Here is an 18,977-nt window from a genome sequence, read left to right as displayed (position 1 = left end):
TCACTGTAAATGATTCTTCTTTATTCCAAAGGAATGTGTAAATGTTAGTAAAATAAATAAAAGGCAATATAAAGCATTATGTAAACTACACTGATTAAAAATACAGACAAAAAACATTCAGAACAATTTTCCTGAGACACATTCAAAGTTATCTTCAATACTGTAAAAAAAGAATTTCCATAGCCTTGATAACTCTAATATCAATTAATGCAGTCACTTTTAAATATGCCTGAGCCTAACAGGGAGAAATATGGTTCATCAGAACAATTTGATATCTTACCATTATCATCCTTATTGACCTGTATACAAAATTTGAAGCAATCTGTTGACCTGTTTCAGAGAAGTTATTTTAAACAAAAACAGGAAAATAACCCAAAATACAACAAGCAACTAAAAATCTGCTTAATTAAACCCCTATGACAATTTTAAATTATAATAGAATTCATTGTTTCACGGCCTGATCTGTGAAAATAAAACCCAGTGAATCATGTGTCCCAAACAGCAAAATAGTGAAATTAAATCCTGGTGAAAATTAATGCTCTTTACAGTATGCTGTAAATTTTGGCATACGTTTAAAGATATACATGTGTAGTATTCCTAAGTTTTGTACATTTTAATTTGTGTCAATTGAGATGTTCAGCTAATGACTGTGTAATTCACCAAATTACAAGATCAACTACGTGTACCTTTAAATATAGGAATAAAAAATCATTTCAAGAGTTTCTTGATTGAATATGAAGCACTCAAGCTATCTACACAGCAAGAAAAGGCAGACACATGCCTGTAACAGAGGATAATCATTACCTGTAACAGGCCCAGATAAATAACCTTTTTGCAAGACCAGTAAAAACCTGTCAGATTTAGGGTTGTGTAAATTCTGATTCATGGTGGTACAGGATTGTATACAATGCTGTAAATTCTGACTGTATCAAGACCTATAATTGCAGCACTGAACCACCGGTGTGCGTACAGTGGTGTGTCAGCTGCAGGGCCTGAAAATCTGTATGGATTTCAGGGTGTAAATTTGTTGTAAAAATTGGCAAATTTTGATGATAGAAGCAGAAAGAAATGTTATTGTTTGAACACTGAAAAATTTCAGACCCTGTTAGAGATCAGTGTTCACAGCACTGTGTACAGGTGCTGTAATTGGTAGAAATACAGCCATGTGTTTACAGTACTTGATACAGACATGTGCATCAGCCCCTGATAGAACTCCTTCTGTGTTTGCTGACACAGACCTGTATCACAGTTTGTATCAGGGCCTGTGCAGGAACTGTCACTGGGGTGAATTTTTTTGTAGTGTATGTTTAATTAACTCTTACTTATCACATACATGTATGTGCACTGTTAAATCGTAGCTTTTGTTCAGTTAATCAAAATCTCAAAAATAGGAAAAATTGCTCTGAAAAACACAATATTGCATATCTCAGGACAAACTGATTACTGCTTCAATTATATTATCCTAAGAGACCTGCATTTAAAATTTCAAAGCAATCTGACAAGCAATTTCAGAGAAATTTTTGGACAAGAAATAGAAAAATACCATCAGTAACACGGTGTGGCTCACATTTGTTTCAGCATGTTTAAACACTGTAACTGCACCTTGATAAATTCTTGAGGACACAAAATCCAGATACGTCAAAGTGACAAATTTCAGCAGTACTTCAAAGATGTACTTGTGAAGTATTTGTAAGTTATGCCTTGGTTATACTAAACTTTTCTTGGTGTCAACTGACCTGTGCCAGCTAATGACTTTATATTTCACTGAACTTACAACACCAGCTCTGTGTACTACTTTTCAAGTAAAGCAATTAAAATTGAGAACAAATCAGTTGTTGACCAACAGAGGGATGATGGATAATTACTCAGAAAAGCTATGCATCACTGTTCTGTCTCACACAATTGTCACTGAACTGTTGTTATCAGGTGGTCTCTCACTGGCTCTGCCATACTTCCTCTGCAGTATGTAGTGTCTTGAATTAGAGTCATTAAGCATTCGCTGATTGAGTGTGTCTATCCTATCAAATCGTTTAGTTTGTCAGATCGCCAAGAAGGCCTGGAGGCAATTATCCTTCCATCTGGTGGGACCTCCTCATCAGACATCAGGTCTGCTGTTACATCATTCCAGAAACCCTTCTCATCTGCATTGATCACTGCACTTCTCCTCTTTAAAATCTGTAGGTAGAAATGATAAATGATGGTTATTTAAAATCATGCAAAGAGTGAGATAAATGATGGCATAATACATAAAGTCACTGTCATAACTAACAATATGGTACATTTGATATTTTAAGAACAACTCTGGTATCATGACTTATTACTGATTTGAACATATTATGTTGCCTTCCATTCCACCTATGCTTAGGAACATAAGGAAATTCATGTATCATTTTAACATTGGCACCCTTGTCCAAAGACCTTTGAGCACATCAGAATGGAACTGTCAATTTACATAACCCTCAACTAAAGTAAGTTTTGCTTTGTTAAATTTTATTTGAACCCATTAGTACATTTGTACAATTATTGTGACAAAATTGTTGACTCTGTATATCTAATAGTGCTAACTATGCAAAGACCCAACCCATACTACAAATATCCCATGATTCATTCTGATTTGTACCAACAGAGATTCCCTAGTCAAGCCAGGCATAGCTCACATGTGTAGAGAAAACTGTAGACTACTAAAAATAAAAATTTGAAAAAATGCTTTGAAGGAGACTCATTGTCAATTACCATTTCAAATGATTTTTCAATATCATGCATTATTTGGAGTGCATATAACACGATGGGAACTAATTTGGGATAATTGGATGAAGTAATGTCGATTTCATCTACAAATGTAACCTCATCTACTTTTCTTTTTACGTTACGCACTTGTTTTTATCAGTATTTTGTAATATTGCAACATTCAACTATACGGCACCTAACATCTTTGAGAAATTTGAAAAATATGAAAATCCAATTATCCCAAATTAGTTCCAATCGTGTTATATACATTTCATATAATTTTCAAGAAATTATATAGACAGCCATACAGAAAAGTTTGAAGTATAATAGAGATACTTGAAGCATGGACTGACTGTTGTTGAATACTGTTCAATAACTGTCAGTTCAGCCACTAAGTAAATACTAGTTCAAAACTATATCCTTGTTCCCAGCGGGGTGCAACACTGAAGCTGTTTTGACTATGCAAAATGTTTTTATGAAAAAAATGTATATTAAGTTACATTTTGTGAAATAAGGCAAGAGTTTTCTTGCACACAGTTGGTTGTTCCAAAAACAGTTTCGTATAATGTTAATAAAAGATAAAACTATGGTTTTTTAGCACATCGTGTAATCTGGAACATGTTATCAGAGCATACATTGTAAGCTTGTTTCATCTTTCAATATTAAATTTGCAACTCTTGGACATGAGTTTGTCTTGTGATATTGTTTCAAAGTTGTGTTCCCAGGCAAGGTTCATAAAATACACTTCATGGATTCCTTCAACAATATTTTGGCCAGTTAAAAGCTGTTAAAAGTGTTAAAAGCTCATCCTGAGTTTGACTATGCTATTATTGTATGTTATGCTATGTACATTTGTGTTTTGAACTCAATCTAAGAGCCCCTTAAGTTGTTTCAACAATACAGATAAAGTATGGCATAAAACTTCGCCTCAGATCACCTCTGTATCATTTCCGACATTGCTGTCGCATCAGTTTGTTTATTTTCTATATCGTTTCATTACCGCCTCTGTATCAGCCTTGCATTGCTTCCGCATCGTATCAGCCTAAACATCGCCGCTGCATCGTATCAAGTCAATTTCATGGTCCCAATTGGCCACGCATATTCAAATGCACATGCAAATGCAACAGCAAAGTTGCCGCCTTCGGAAATTTCGCCGCCTGGCATTGCCGATGTTTTTGAGAGTAAAGGTATACAAAATGAAAGATCAAATACATGTGTCCGACCCCATATGTCCGACATTATCCATTCATGAAATGTTGCTTCAACACACAAAAATGGGAACAAAGTTGAAACATATTGTGATTATAATGCGTTTCTTTTACGAATTGCTTTTATTTGATATGAAGTTTGTATACCATTTTATTTGCGAACATTTTTGTAACAAGATAGCACTCTACCAGGGACAGACATTAACGGTTGCAAGTGAAAGTCGCGTTTGGGCAACTGCAACTGAAACACCAGTACCGGTTGCCCGATGAGACAAGTGTCAAAAAATGACGTGGGACAACTTTTCCACTGACTGACAAAACCCCAGAAATAGTGTGGTACTGTGTGCGGATGACCATTTTAAATGACTGAAATTAGTATTTTTAAGCTTAAATACATGTACGTCCTTGAAAGCGCACAAGAAAAACTGGCCATACAAAGTAAGGAGAATTGCTAAAATAATAACTGCAGTGTATCATATACTAGGTTAACACATATAGTGATGCCACCTTGAATTCACCTAACGCTTTACACAGTGACCTTTAAACCCGATTGACGTGAATAAATTATGATGTAGAGGAAGTCCGTGACCTTTAGTCACAACACATTGATAACAATCTGATAGCGGGAACTTCCAAGTGTTTCAATAATTGCTACGCAATTCATACTATAGAGTTACACTCCGCAACCAATTATCCATCAAAAATAAAATTAATTTTAGGCAAACTATCGCACCGTGCGCATACGGTATAAATCTGAGTAGGCCTACATATGTCACGCCGCGCCAATCACTCTAAATCACGTACCCACATCGTCCAAGACGTTCGAATTCATGATTATTAAACCGATCATTTACCTTCAACTAGATGAAATCTTGTCTATATTCTCAATTTTCGATGACTTTTGACGAAATTACATCGACTTTTCATGCCCGATATCTCATATCAGATGTCTTTGAGTTCCGTGAATGAGGCGATGCGCTAGTGAAACGATACGGAAACAATACCAAACAACCGAGTGAGCGATGTTGGATTTGGGGTTGGGCGATGCGGAAACGATACGGAAACGATAATGAGGCTAAAAAAGCGAAGCTTTGGGCGATACTTTATCTGTATGTTTCTCTAAAATAATTTGCAGGGTTTATACATTTCATTGTGATCTCAAAATTTGACATTGAATAAGCTGCATAACAATCGATTACATCTGTATCTTCAAGGGAAGGTTAACAAGCGACCTAGCAGCCGATATAGCTCCGCTGTGTTTATGTAGAGAATAACTATTTTTGACACATGTTGGTGAAGAAGGTGGAAATCTTTGATAGCTCATTTCAATGGCCAGAAAAAAGATGCTAAAATATCTGCAAAAATATGCAATTGAAGATTTCATCATAATTTGAATTTTTACATCGGATCATTCCAAAGAACACGTCCACTAAAGCTATCTGACGAGTAGTTTTTAGAGAATAAAATTTTCTGACCAAAAATGGCAATAATTGTCCCCCAAAATAAAAATACCGTCAATGACGCTGTACCTTCTCTAATGTGTGGCCAGGTCAGGTAATTGGTTGTTGGCATGGAGTTGTTGGTAAATAGTTGATGATGTAGGGGCATGAGGTGGGATATGGACCCAAAGAACCCAAAAGATGATTAAATACTTCAATAAAACAAGTCATCGTTGATGACACAGTCCCCACTTGTTAATGGGTACTTTGATTACATGTCCTCAGAGAGGATAGAGTCCTCTTCATTAATTAGGTCTGTGATAAAAATACTTTGATACAGATGACGCTCAATGGCCAAGAATGAGTTCCATGGTGATGAAAACATAAAACCAATGTAGGCCACCATCCTAAAGTTCAGAAAATGAGTCAACTAGGAATTAATCAACAGGATGTGCAAAACATTTGTGCACACAATTCTAACACTTGACAGATTATCACTGGTACCATATTTCATAAAGTTTGATGCAGTATTTACAACACTATGAGATCAACATCTGTATCAAGTTTCATCACATTTGATGTTGTATTAATTTATGGCTATATCACCCTAATTAGGAAAGTTCATTACTTATGCAATTACAAATTATTTAAAATGACACTGATAAATGTCTTTTTCAATGTTAAAGCAATGTGAGCTTAACATCAGTTATCATCTGTATAAAGTTTCATGAATTGATGCAGTACATATTTCTTGACATATCAGCCTACTTACAAAACTTCAATAATTGACATGTTACTGCTACATGACGTGAAACAAATTGACGAGCATATGTATGAAATACTCGTAGGTCAATATCCTTGTACCAACTTTGAATGATACTGGTGGAAATATGTCTGATTATGGCTCTGTACATTTGAAAATTGTAACAAAATCACCGCCATGCAGCAATATTTGATCTTACTGTTTCAAAACTCAACACGTATATGTATGACGTAAGTCAATGTACATGTACCAACTTTGAATAAGATCAGTTGAGACTTGCAAGAGTTATGGCTCTCGACATGAAACAACCATAACAAAATTGCTACCATGTGGCCATATTGGACCATCTCGTGAAACCAATAGACATACATAAATGAGTCAATGTCCTTGTACCAACTTTGAATAAATTCGCTTGATACATGTCTAAGTTATGGTTCCAGACATGAAAAAATCGGAAAAAAATGGCCACAAAACAAATCAATGTGCATATGTATGACATAGGTCACTGTCCTTGTACAATGATTAAAATTGGTGAATAAAATAAGTTGAGACATGCCCAAGTTTTGGCTAAGGACACGAAAAAATTGTAACAAAATGGCTGCCATGCAGCCATATTGGATCATATCATGAAACAAATTGACATACATATGTATGACATAGGTTAATGTCCTTGTACCAACTTTGAATAAAATCGGTTGAGATATGCCTGAGAGTATTATGGCTCTGTACATGAAAAAGTCGTAACAAAATGGCCGCAAGGCAGCCATATTGGATCGTATCACATAACAAATTGACATGCATATGTATGACATTAGTCAATCTCCTTGTACCAACTTTGAATAAAATCGGTCGAAACATATCTGAGTTATGGCTCTGTACATGAAAACATTGTAATAAAATGGCTGCCTAGCGGCCATATTGGATCGTATCACATAACAAATTGACGTATATATGTATAACAAATTGACGTGCATATCTATGACATTGGTCAATGTCCTTGTACCAACGTTGAATAAAATCGGCTGAAACATGTCTGAGTTATGGCTCTGTACATGAAAAAATCGTAATAAAATGGCCGCCTGGCGGCCATATTGGATCATATCACAAAACAAATTGACGTGCATATCTATGGCATTGGTCAATGTCCTTGTACCAACTTTGAATAAAATCGGTTGAAACATGTCTGAGTTATGGCTCTGTACATGAAAAAATCGTAATAAAATGGCCGCCTGGCGGCCATATTGGATCGTATCACAAAACAAATTGACGTGCATATCTATGACATTAGTCAATGTCCTTGTACCAACTTTGAATAAAATTGGTTGAAACATGTCTGAGTTATGGCTCTGTACATGAAAAAATCGTAATAAAATGGCCGCCTGGCGGCCATATTGGATCGTATCACAAAAAAAATTGACGTGCATATCTATGACACTGGTCGATGTCCTTGTACCAACTTTGAATAAAATTGGTTGAAACATGTCTGAGTTATGGCTCTGTACATGAAAAAATCGTAATAAAATGGCCGCCTGGCGGCCATATTGGATCGTATCCAAAACAAATCGACGTGCATCTGTATGACATATGAAGTAATCCTTGTACCAAGTTTGAATGAAATTGCTTCAGGCATCTCTGAGATATCTGCGTGAACGGACGGACGCACAGACGCACGCACGCACGCACGTACGCACGCACGCACACACGCACGGACATGGCCAAACCTATAAGTGCCCCCGTATGGTGTCCGTGGGGACTAAAAAAATTCTAAGCTTCAGTATAAACTGCCTAAAGATAGTTCAATGTGGAAAAAAGTTAAACAATTCAGAAATAAGAATTAACAGTCCAAAATAGTAATGACGCACTTCCTTACTGACCTGAGTGCATGTGAAATACAAAACCTGGCATCTGTAAATTAAATGTATACTAAGTGATCATTTCAAGTCACTTTTAACTGTTTTTAATGGATTTTCCAAAGAGTCCTGTGGAAATGATGAAAAACGCTTATCTGGTCTTGTGTTTGTATAACCTCATGGCTGATAATTCAATTTAATTGTCATAGTATTGAAAAAAAATTGAAAGTGAAGAAATTACTGTTTTTAATAGGCATATTTTCCTTGAAATACATGACCGTGTAAAGAATATATGCTAAAAGTGTTTAAGAGTAAATTTCTTTTCAAAAAATAATTTAATTTGTGACCAAAGGATTTTTATTCTTTGAGTTTACAAATTCAAACATTGCAATTTGTTCAATCATCTTGTGCAGTGCAAAATTTATAAAATGACTGAAAAACCAAAATAATTGGCAGAATTACAGTCTTTGTGATGTAAAATTATGGGTTGACATCACGATAACTGTTAATCTGTTTGAAGTACTAATATACTATAATTTAAAAAAGAAAAATTCATGCAGAAACGGTAAAATATATTGTCAGCAATGTAGTGTTAATTTTGACTTTACATCAAAATATGCCTTTGCTGGATACCAAATATATAGGGCGAAATATCAGCCATGTTCAGCAAAATCCACAAAACAGCATTGATCCTTTTCTAATTTGATTTGATTTGCTTATGTTATCCTTGTATGACAGTCAGTACAATATGGAACTTGAACACAACACAGTGAATAAGTATGCTGTAAATGAAATGGTGTGGCTGCATCCACATGCAGCAATAGGAGTGCCTTTGTCTCTCACCCCTCATTTCCAACCTGTCCCATCCCTGAAAAAATAGTTTGGTCTTATATTTATAATGTTAATAATTTCTGTATTTGTTAAAATGTGCGCATCTCAAAAACTTTTGATCATAAACATTTCATTGTTTTTTATAGCTGACCAATCAGGTAACCTGTTTATTTTGAATATTTGCGCATTTTTCCTCAGTATTTGACATTTTCTGAATACCTTCTTATTCAGTTTGTCATTTTCTAAAAGTTTAAATGCTCCATTGTGTGGTCAAGCTTTCCACAAGCATCAAATGTGGTACTTCATATAGGAGGGTCTGCCTCTAGAGGGCGGGCATCATGAACACTCCTGTGTTTGTTGGTTAATTCCTCCACGTAAGCTTCTGATTGTACTGTAAACATTGAACATGGCCGACGTCCGATTTTCCTGTCTAAAACTTTCACTCATTTTCGTTCATATGACTCTGAAACTCCAGGAAACGATTGGGAAGAAAGGGTTATCTTGAAATATTGAGGTACTCGCCGATATTTTGCAAAATTAAATGAGAAAAAATGCAAGGAAAATGCCGACAGGCTTACACAATGACAGTTTTCAGACTCGGAGGCATATGATCATCTCTGCAGATTATGCAACAGGCCCAGATCACGTGAGGCCATGAGGGGATATCCACGCAACTCAGTACCAAACACTAGCGCTCACAGAGTGAGCAAACACAAAGTGAGTACCCCTAACGTCAGCTCAGTAGTCTGTAATAGATTGTAGTCAACTAAGAAACCTTGGAGAAAGGCTTAACACTGTGGCTATGCCGCTAAGTCCCTTTTGATTTTTGTCATAGCTCAAAATCGTTCTCCCACACCTCAACCTGAGCCATGAACACCCCCACCAGTTTATGATATGACCCATCACAATGGCATGACGTCAACGGATCTTGACAGACGGAAGTCTTGACAGACGGACGTTCTTGACAGCAGCATATTGGTTTTCAACTCTAATACCTTCTCTGTCTATAAATAGACACGAGAAGGTAAAAATTGAAGATTTCACCATAATTTCAGTATATCACATACTACAATAATCCCTTGGAACCTGTATACCAAATATCAAAGCTATCCACTTGCAGTTTTTGAGAAAAAAATTTTTTTAACAGAAATGGCAAAAATTGCCCCAAAATATACAAAATTGCAGATTTTACCATAATGTCAAAATATCAAATTTAGTTAATCTGTACGAACCTGCATATCGAATTTCAAAGCTATCAGACCAGTACTTTTGAGAAACACATTTTTCGACCAAAAATGGCAAAAATTACCCATAAATAACAAAATTGCAGATTTCATCATAATTTCAATAAATATCATTAAGTTCATCGGTAGGAACCTGTATACCAAATTGCAAAGCTTTCAGATGAGTAGTTTTGGAAATACACATTTTTGACCAAAAATGGCAAAAATTGCCCCAAAACACAAAATTACACATTTCATCAGAAATTCAATATATATTACTTAGTTCGTCTATACAAACCTGTATACCAAATTTCAAAGCTATCAGACCAGTACTTTTTGAGAAATACATTTTTTGACCAAAAATGGCAAAAATGCCTTAAAAATGCAAATTTGCATATTTCTGCACAATTTGAACAAATCTGAAATAGATCATCCCTAGGGACCTATGTACCAAATATCAAAGCTATCTGACTGGTAGTTTTGAAGAAGAAGATTTTACAGATTTTTTTAACCAAAAACGACAAAAATTGCCTTGAAAATACAAATATGCAAATTTCACCATGATTTGAACAAATCTGACTATAGTTACCCTAAGTAAACTGCACATCAAATTTAAAAGCAATCGGACGATCGGTTTCAGAGAAGATGACTTTTTTACCAAAAACAGGAAAAATTGCCCAAAAAATACAATTATGCAAATTTCACCACAATTTGAACAACCTTGACTGGGGTTACCTCCAGGAACCTCTATACCAAGTTTCAAATTAATCTGACGTGAAGTTTCAGAGAAGAAGATTTCTTGACCAAAAACAGGAAAAATTGCCCCAAAAATACAATTGTGCAAATTTCACCACAATTTGAACAATCTTGAGTGAGGTCACTCCTATGAACCTCCATACCAAATTCAAAGAAATCTGACTTGCGGTTTCAGAGAAGAAGACCATTGTTGACGGACGGACGACGACGAACAATCAGTCTATCGGATAAGCTCCGCGTCTCTGACAGCGGAGCTAAAAAGGCAGATTTTGTCGCTTAAAGCTGTTAGGTGCTCTGCAAATGTATAACCAAATATCAAAGCTCAACTAAGTAAAATTGATTTTACTTGTGTCATGATGGTTCTACCATGTACTATAATTCACCAACACTGGTGCTTTGGTTACCTTGTCCTTCAAAGTTCACTGGTTTAGACTAAAAAATTATCAGTGCAGACTTTGTAGTACATACCTCTCTTATTCTCCTGTTGTTGGCATGCCTTTTTGTGTAACTCTGTCTTTCCTTGGGACACTACCCTTTCCCTACTTTTTCAGTGCCTAATAAACCTCTCCAAGGGGCCTGCAACTTGCAAGGATATAAATAAAAGAGTTAAAAACTCTTACTGTGAAAAATCAAAATATCTGAAACACAGATGATGAATCATCATATTTCATGTGAATAATCATATTCATCTGGCTATCAATTGGTATTCACATTTGAATCAGACAATAGCATTCCCATGGCCTACAAAGGCTTGACATCATCGGATTCCCACTGCACTAAGCATGGATGAAAGATTGACTCTTTTTACATCCATGGTTATACAATAATACAAAATGTTCATGTTGAAAATAAGACCACATTTCATTTGATACAGAAATTGCATTAATTTAGAAAGTTGGATATCATTAATGAAGTGATGCAAAATAAAATGACATACCATGTTTAGGTAAGATCAGAATTATTCTCATATTTACTTTAAGGCAGATGAGTTGCAACTTTTGACATTATTTTTGATTTTTATATTTAGATTAAAATCAGTTCATAGCAAATTTCTACATAACTCAGAGATGTTTACTCTAGTGTAATTATCCACAGAGTTGGACTGCATGAGGAGATTCTTGTAAGACAAATAATAAATGGGTGCCGCACCCAAATATGGCCGCCTACATGCAACTACATGATAAACAGCGTAAATGGTGGATGTACACATTTAAATCTTTACAAATACAACATGGTGCAACCCACTGAAAGGAAGGGAAAGGGATTCACTCCACTTAGAGGAAAAATTCTTGTTTTCACTTATTATGGCAAGATTTTGAAAATTGCGGGAAATTTAAAATTAACAAAGATGTGCTCAATTTCTTGTCTATTCTGCCACAAGCAAATGCTGTTGAGGCACAGTTAATGACTATATCGTTCAATTTGTAGATTGCAATGAATATCTGAAGAAATTGAAGGTACTTTGAGGTTGGACAAATTTCACAGTGTTGCAGCTCACGGCCTTTTAAAGCCCCACTAGCAGTATCTTTAAGCATTATTTTATGCGCTAACCCTTTCCTGCCAAGTCCATATTTCACCATCAGGTCAAGATGGTTAAAATAAATGAAACACAACATATTCCATATGGTGTATTTTAACATAATATTATACATTTGAAGGCTGTAGAAAACATAAATATTGTAAGCTTGATTTTTTTTGACTAAAGATGCTATAACAGGCCGAGCCAAGCAGGTGAAAAAACGCCATGTTTGGGCTCAATACCGCGTTTTACTGACTTGGCTGATTGGGAAGTTATAGTCTTAATACTGTCTGGCAGGAAAAGGGTGAACTTTCAAGTTGAAATAAGTTTGTGAGAGTGTATAAGGTGGTGCATAAGAAGCTGGGTAGAAAGGACTGATGTAGGGTAGAGCTGTGTGCATGTGACATGGCTAATGAATGTAAACAAGACAAAATAGACTGTGCATAATGGCGATAGGCTAGTTGCGACTTGGATTTTTAATGCCAGTAGTTGATGCATCCCTGTTTTAGACAAAGATGATGGGGCATGTCCTCAAATTGAAGCGTCTGCAACGTCTACCACCCATACAAAGGTTGAACACTACAAGGCAAGCATCCATTTAGGGCCAGCTATGATCGTTTTGAACAGCAATATTTTAGGTCGGACATATCTGATTTTCCAGAACATTAATTTCCAAATACATACAAGTTAACAGTATGTTTAAGAGTTGATATAAACTTTATTTAGAGCTCCATAAGCTGTATCTTTGGCTATTTTTTCAGAACTTTTGTTTGTGGTTTTCCTACACTTTATGCATTGAATCCCTAATTCGTAATTTAAAGCCAAGTATTTAGCATATCAACACAACCTAAATGAGTATAATCTACGAAATTACGGTATTGTTGAAATTGCATTCAAGCCTGGACTAGAATTCATTTGTAAACAATAAACAATGATCACTACACACATACAAGCTGTGTTGACAAAAAGAATACTTGAAATTTCAGCATGACAAACTTTTTAGGATCCAGCGTGTTCATTTTTAGCCGGATGCCGGCCAAATTGACCGGCTACTTTCGTATTTTGGCCGGCTACTTTTCAGCACTGTTTCGCTCTCTGGCCCGGAAATTCTGGTTTTGATAACAATAATTAGATGTTTTTGGTGGTCTTGCAAGCCGCAGATAATATTTAAGAAGTGCCGATGTGGCTATATGTAGTCTAGCTACGCGGTGAACTTGTTGCTATCACTGTAGTACCGCGATCAGCGAACGAGTTGTATACACTGGGAATCGCTCGCTCGCCCGATCACAGCCCGAATTATTCCGACATTCACATCGGGTATAGCCGATAATTGGACTATAACATACAATTACGTTATGCCCGCGAATAGCCGACCATTTCCGAATGAAGCCGACTTTTGTTTCGCTCAAACGCGGAAGAGAAAGTCGACGCTTGAGAGCTTTGGTTTTCTGCGTAAGAGTAGGGCCTAGTCTGATGGGTTTGGTAGGTTTTTGATCAAATCTAAAGCGACCACAAGTTACTGAGTCTCATTTTTCATACTTTCGAAACGCCACGTCAATCTATCCATGGTCGATCACGATGTCAATATTCAAGTCAGTCGATCGACATCGCGTTTTGTGGAGGGGCCGTGGTTGTGTGCATCGCGGAAGAGAAAGTCGACGCTTGAAAACTTTGATTTTCTGACTTTGTCTGTTGGTTTTGGGAGGTTTAGATCAAATCTAAACAAACAAAAAATTACTTGGTCTCACTTTTCGTACTATTGAAACGCTACGTCGATCACAGTGTCAAATTTCAGGTCGACCGATATCGCGTTGTGTGTACTGTGTTACAATTGACTACCGGTACTTTGTACACACACGGCGTAGTACAGGCTGGCGTTCAGTGTCGTTAGTTTGAGGTTTTATCAAACATGAACACTGAAATTTAGCTCTCTTTTTCAATTATATTCAACATCAGCAAAAAATCAATAATCAGCTCGCGGATTCGTTTTATTGTGAAATTAGTACAGTGAATTAAATTCACTGAAAATTGTGTTCCTGTAATTCATTGAATTGAATAAACTCTTTGATTTTACTGTATCGTCAATCAAGTTTATTTAAATCAGTAAAACACTTTGTACAGCCAGGCTGGTCAGGATTCTAGCGGATCATTATCTGGATTGTGAAAACCCTAGGCCCCATTCTATGATGTATTTCAAAATGTTTGTTCAAGTCATGAGCTAAACATAATTCTACACAACAGTCTGGTGAAATTTTGCTATTATCCTTGTCAACTGAATGCAGTTGACAGGCCTGAGTGATATCAAATTAATTTTTCTGACTTTTCTTTTAAACTTTATCCCTTGAAACATGTTGTAATTGGCAATGATATTGATTATTCTGTATGCTGAAATGGTCTTTAATACTGTACAAGAATGCATAAAATTACTCCAAAATGTCTTCAAAATTTAAAAAGTTCTTGCCCACCCCGTCCCTGAAACCCTCCCCCTTTGTGTGTGTTGAAATAACCTTTTATACACTGTATAAGAATGCATGAAATTGCTCAGAAATGTCTTCAAATTTAAATATAATCCTTAACACTCTCATGCTGAAATGGTCTTTCATACAATCAATAATGCATGAAATTACTCCAAAATGTCTTCAAATTTTAAAAAATTTCCTGCACACAGGGAGGGGATCCCCTCCCTGAAACCCTCCTCCTTTGTGTATGTTGAAATAACCTTTTATACACTGTATAAGAATGCATGAAATTGCTCAGAAATGTCTTCAAATTTAAATATAATCCTTAACACTCTCATGCTGAAATGGTCTTTCATACAATACAATAATGCATGAAATTGCTCAGAAATGTCTTCAAATTTTAAAAATTTCTTGCACACAGGGAGGGGACCCCCTCCCTGAAACCCTCCCTCCTGTGTGTATGTTGGAATAGCCTTTTATACACTGTATAAGAATGCATGAAATTGCTCAGAACTGTCTCCCCCCCCCCCCCCCCCCCCCCCCCCCCCCCCCCCCCCCCGCCCGCCCAGGGAACCTGGTTGCACACAGAAGCTAACCACCTACTTTTCTGCATTTTCCGCCTACTTCAAAAGTTTTTGAGAACCCTGGGATCAGACACAGTAGTTGATATACAGAAGCAGAACACTGAAAAACTTGCAACAAGTTACAGCTTATGTCCCTTTAAATCCCACGTTGACAGAATATAGTATTTTCCACAGAAGATTCAAGGGTTTTACATGTGTGTTGATGTCCCCCGAATTTCTAAAATGGTCCCCTTGGGACAGGAGTAGGGGTTTACAGTGACCCCCTGTTTTGACATCCCAGATTGAACACTGACAGAGGTGAATGTTTTCACCTGTGACGTTGCATGTTCTGTTCCTTAGGAATATTACCAAAATCAAAATGACTGTTAAAATTTGAATTTACTCATCATATGTTTCACAAATGTATGGTTTCCTACTGCAGTAAAAGCCAACATCCTTCAGAGCTGAAGTAAGTTTGTGAAAATACAGTAATTTTGGTGTATGTGCAATTTTGCACAAGGTAAAGATTGTGCTGTGATTAAATATTTGCCAAACATGCAAACACTGAGGATACTGTGCATACCTGCACTGAAATCTTCACATAAACTGCACAGAGTAGTCTAATGTATAATGCAGAGCGCTGAATGTTTTCAACTTAGACATTGTATGTTCTATGTCCTTAGTAATATTACCTATTTTTGAAAATGGGGAATTGCGAGGTGTAAGTCTTCCTAAAAGTTTATTTTCTAGAATCGATTTTCATTCTAACATTACTCAAACCTAGCGGCCGATATAGCTCCGCTGTGTAACTAAGGGATACTGTCGCATACAGTTGTCTAGCAGCAATTCCTTGCAAGCTCTATTTTGGAGGCCAAAAGAGTATGCGACAGCTTTGAAAAGAAATGAATTTTTATGTATAAAAATGTGAAAGAACCTTGAAGCTCCCACCTCAATATCAAAACGCTTATGTTACAATATATTTTGGTCTCGACAAGTTTATCCAGCAAAATCGCTGTAGTGAATATCGCCATGCATTCTGGTCATTTTGGATAAAATTAGTATATTTTTAATGCGAATTCACGTACTTGTCACATTTAAGGTGTCAGAGATTCAGAGATTTTTTGTAATATATATATTTACCAGCAACGCGGCTCGGAGCAAAGAAACAGGAGCTGTTTCCAGACCGGTGGGTGGAGGGACGGTGATTCACTTCACATTGTATCTATGAGGAAACCATTAAATCTTATTTTTCAATACAGAACTAGCCACATCTGTGTATTTATAGATGCTTGATTATTGATATTAATGTACTTAATTAGACTGAGCTGGTTACTAGTGAATGTTGGTGCAAGAAATTGGTTTTTCGAATAGTACCGGATGGTGAGAATAGCGTTTGAAAGCAGATGTGAACAACAAATATGCTATTGGACTTTCACCCAAGTGATTACATGTTTCTAAAGGTTTAGGGTATTCTTTGAAAGTTCAAAGGTCAGATAAAAAAATTTACGTCAGTTATTAAAAAAACATCAAAAAAGACTGTGACACAAAGGACAAATGAAAGTTGGGGGCAATCTTTTTCTTGAAAACACTTTTGAAGGGTGATTATTCTACATTTTCGAAACACCAACCAACACCCCAACCCTAGCCCCCCCCCCCCCCGTAATTTCTGTACAGTCCCTCGCCACAAAGGTCACATTAGCATGAAGTTGCCTGGGAATTAGATGTTCATTGTTTATTTGAAATTTTATCAGCAATATCGATGATTTAAACAACACAACCGTTAGACATTTTTGCAAGATAAAGACATTGCTGAACACGTTTATACGAGAAGGAGTAGACGTATGTAAGAAAAGACACTTGGGCTGGTTACATAAGACAAAGAGGACAAGTTAAACTATACATACCTGTACCTGGTATGTACACGACCACCGTCCAGCTGATGCAGAACTCAGCAGCGATCGAGGGGGCGACCTTTCGCTTGTGCGAAAAGAGTTGCCCTCTTCCGTCCAAATTGCTAAAATGGGTTGTCGAGTTTCGTCCCGATTGAACGGAGAATAAACTTGCTGCTTGTCGAACCGTTGAGCTTCTGGTAGTAGCTCTAAAACGTAACTCAGTTCATGACATCGACACGATTGGACGACTCTCCAGTTGTACTAGATTAAAACGTACAGCGTAGTCGTCGAGATGGTCCAGGATTTCAAGGGTAGACTGTAGACATTCCTAAACACGGGCGGGACATGTCAGTAAACGCTAAAAGATGAACGACTGGAGATTTTGATCATTGTTGGCGGTACGTGCAAGCGACGCCACGCCAACACCACACTGGGTCTTCTGATTGACCTTTGACCAATATGGCTTACGGCTCCTTAGGTTTCAAATATTCACGAAACGAACTGCGAAGAATTTGATGATAACTATCATTTTTTACTTAATCTTGAAGAAAATGTTATTTTTTCGCTCTCGTTAGACAAGAATATTGCTAACTTAGCCCCATCTTCGTCTTACACCAGATAAATGTACAAACTCAAGGACAGCAGGCTAGAGGGTCAAGTTTTGCCGTGCTATCAGACTGCGGCTTGTACTGTATTTCCGCAATATTATCCTCATGAATATTCTGTGTTAGGCACACAGACGTGCCAAACCGTGCACAGAACAGGAACATCGAAAAAAGCTGTTCGGAGGCGATTTTTGAGGGCAGAGGAAATTTTAATTTTGCTTAGGCAGGGAACATGTTTTTATAAAGTGGCAGGGGAGCAAATTTTAGTGTTTGTTTTGTAGGGCAGGGCAGATATCGGTTGATTGTCAGGGACAGGGCTTGGCGAAAAACGAGGAGAGAGAAAGCTACTTTTAAAACGGGGACAGGGGAAGTTGAGCCATGGTGTTTCTGGGGATTGGGACACAGGGCTAGTACTTATAACTTTTCATGTCTGCAGGGGAAAAGGAATGACAACATTTTGAGGGGATTTTTTTTCCAGGGCGGGGAAATTGGCAAGTTTTTTTCGCCACAGGGCAGCTTCAAAAATTCATAGTAGGGAGGGGGAACGGGCAAAAATAAGTGGGGAGTGGGTTTGAGTGCGGCAGGGTAGGTCGAAAAAGTTTTAGTGGGAGGGCAAATTATGAATTAATTACCCTCTCGACTGAAAATTAGTCAGTTCACATTGCTTGCCGTGCACACTATATACCTTATCATTAGTAAGGACCCCTTTAAAAGTGAATTGTTCGTTGGCTGCACCTGGCTGAACCGGATATTTGGCGAGGTCTTTTTCAAAATAGTAAAAAATAGCAGCAATTAGGCCTAATTAAAACTTTGGGTAAGGCCTGTAATCGTGTGTCAGTCATACTACGAGGTACCAAAACGACTGAAGACAGTATTTCCGAACCAAAAAAAACGGGGGTGTCAAAGAAAGTCGATAACTAAATTTTAAAAGTTGAATAAAATATTCATGGTCGTTGCTCACTGTTGATTAATTCGTGGAAAGTATCGTTTCTCCCGACTTTGATTCAACATACCCTCTCTCTCTTTCTTTTTTTGTCGATCGATAAAAGTATTTTAATCTTTAATATTACATCATTTATAACCGATGTCATATCCAAACCTACTGTATTTAGTTTCTGACGAAAATACAAGGACGTGTCCAA

The 18,977-nt window shown here is 36.9% G+C and overlaps 1 long non-coding RNA gene across 6 annotated transcripts; it reads right to left on the bottom strand.

The window, feature by feature from the left end:
* On the bottom strand, positions 1-17,698 carry LOC139124833 (uncharacterized). Of its 6 annotated transcripts, none has more exons than XR_011550057.1 (4): positions 17,243-17,698; positions 16,479-16,560; positions 11,266-11,379; positions 1-2,175 (listed from the first exon to the last, which is right to left on the bottom strand). It is a non-coding gene; the product is annotated as an uncharacterized lncRNA (long non-coding RNA). The 6 variants fall into 6 exon arrangements; XR_011550058.1 differs by having other exon boundaries at positions 11,266-11,373; XR_011550056.1 differs by lacking the exon at positions 16,479-16,560 and having other exon boundaries at positions 17,243-17,697.
* Positions 17,699-18,977: the final 1,279 nt, after the last annotated feature.

Source organism: Ptychodera flava (assembly GCF_041260155.1).
Source record: "Ptychodera flava strain L36383 chromosome 23 unlocalized genomic scaffold, AS_Pfla_20210202 Scaffold_24__1_contigs__length_23054250_pilon, whole genome shotgun sequence".
NCBI classification, from domain to species: domain Eukaryota; kingdom Metazoa; phylum Hemichordata; class Enteropneusta; family Ptychoderidae; genus Ptychodera; species Ptychodera flava.
Note: the sequence above shows the minus strand (reverse complement) of the source record. Positions and strands in the feature narration are given on the sequence as shown.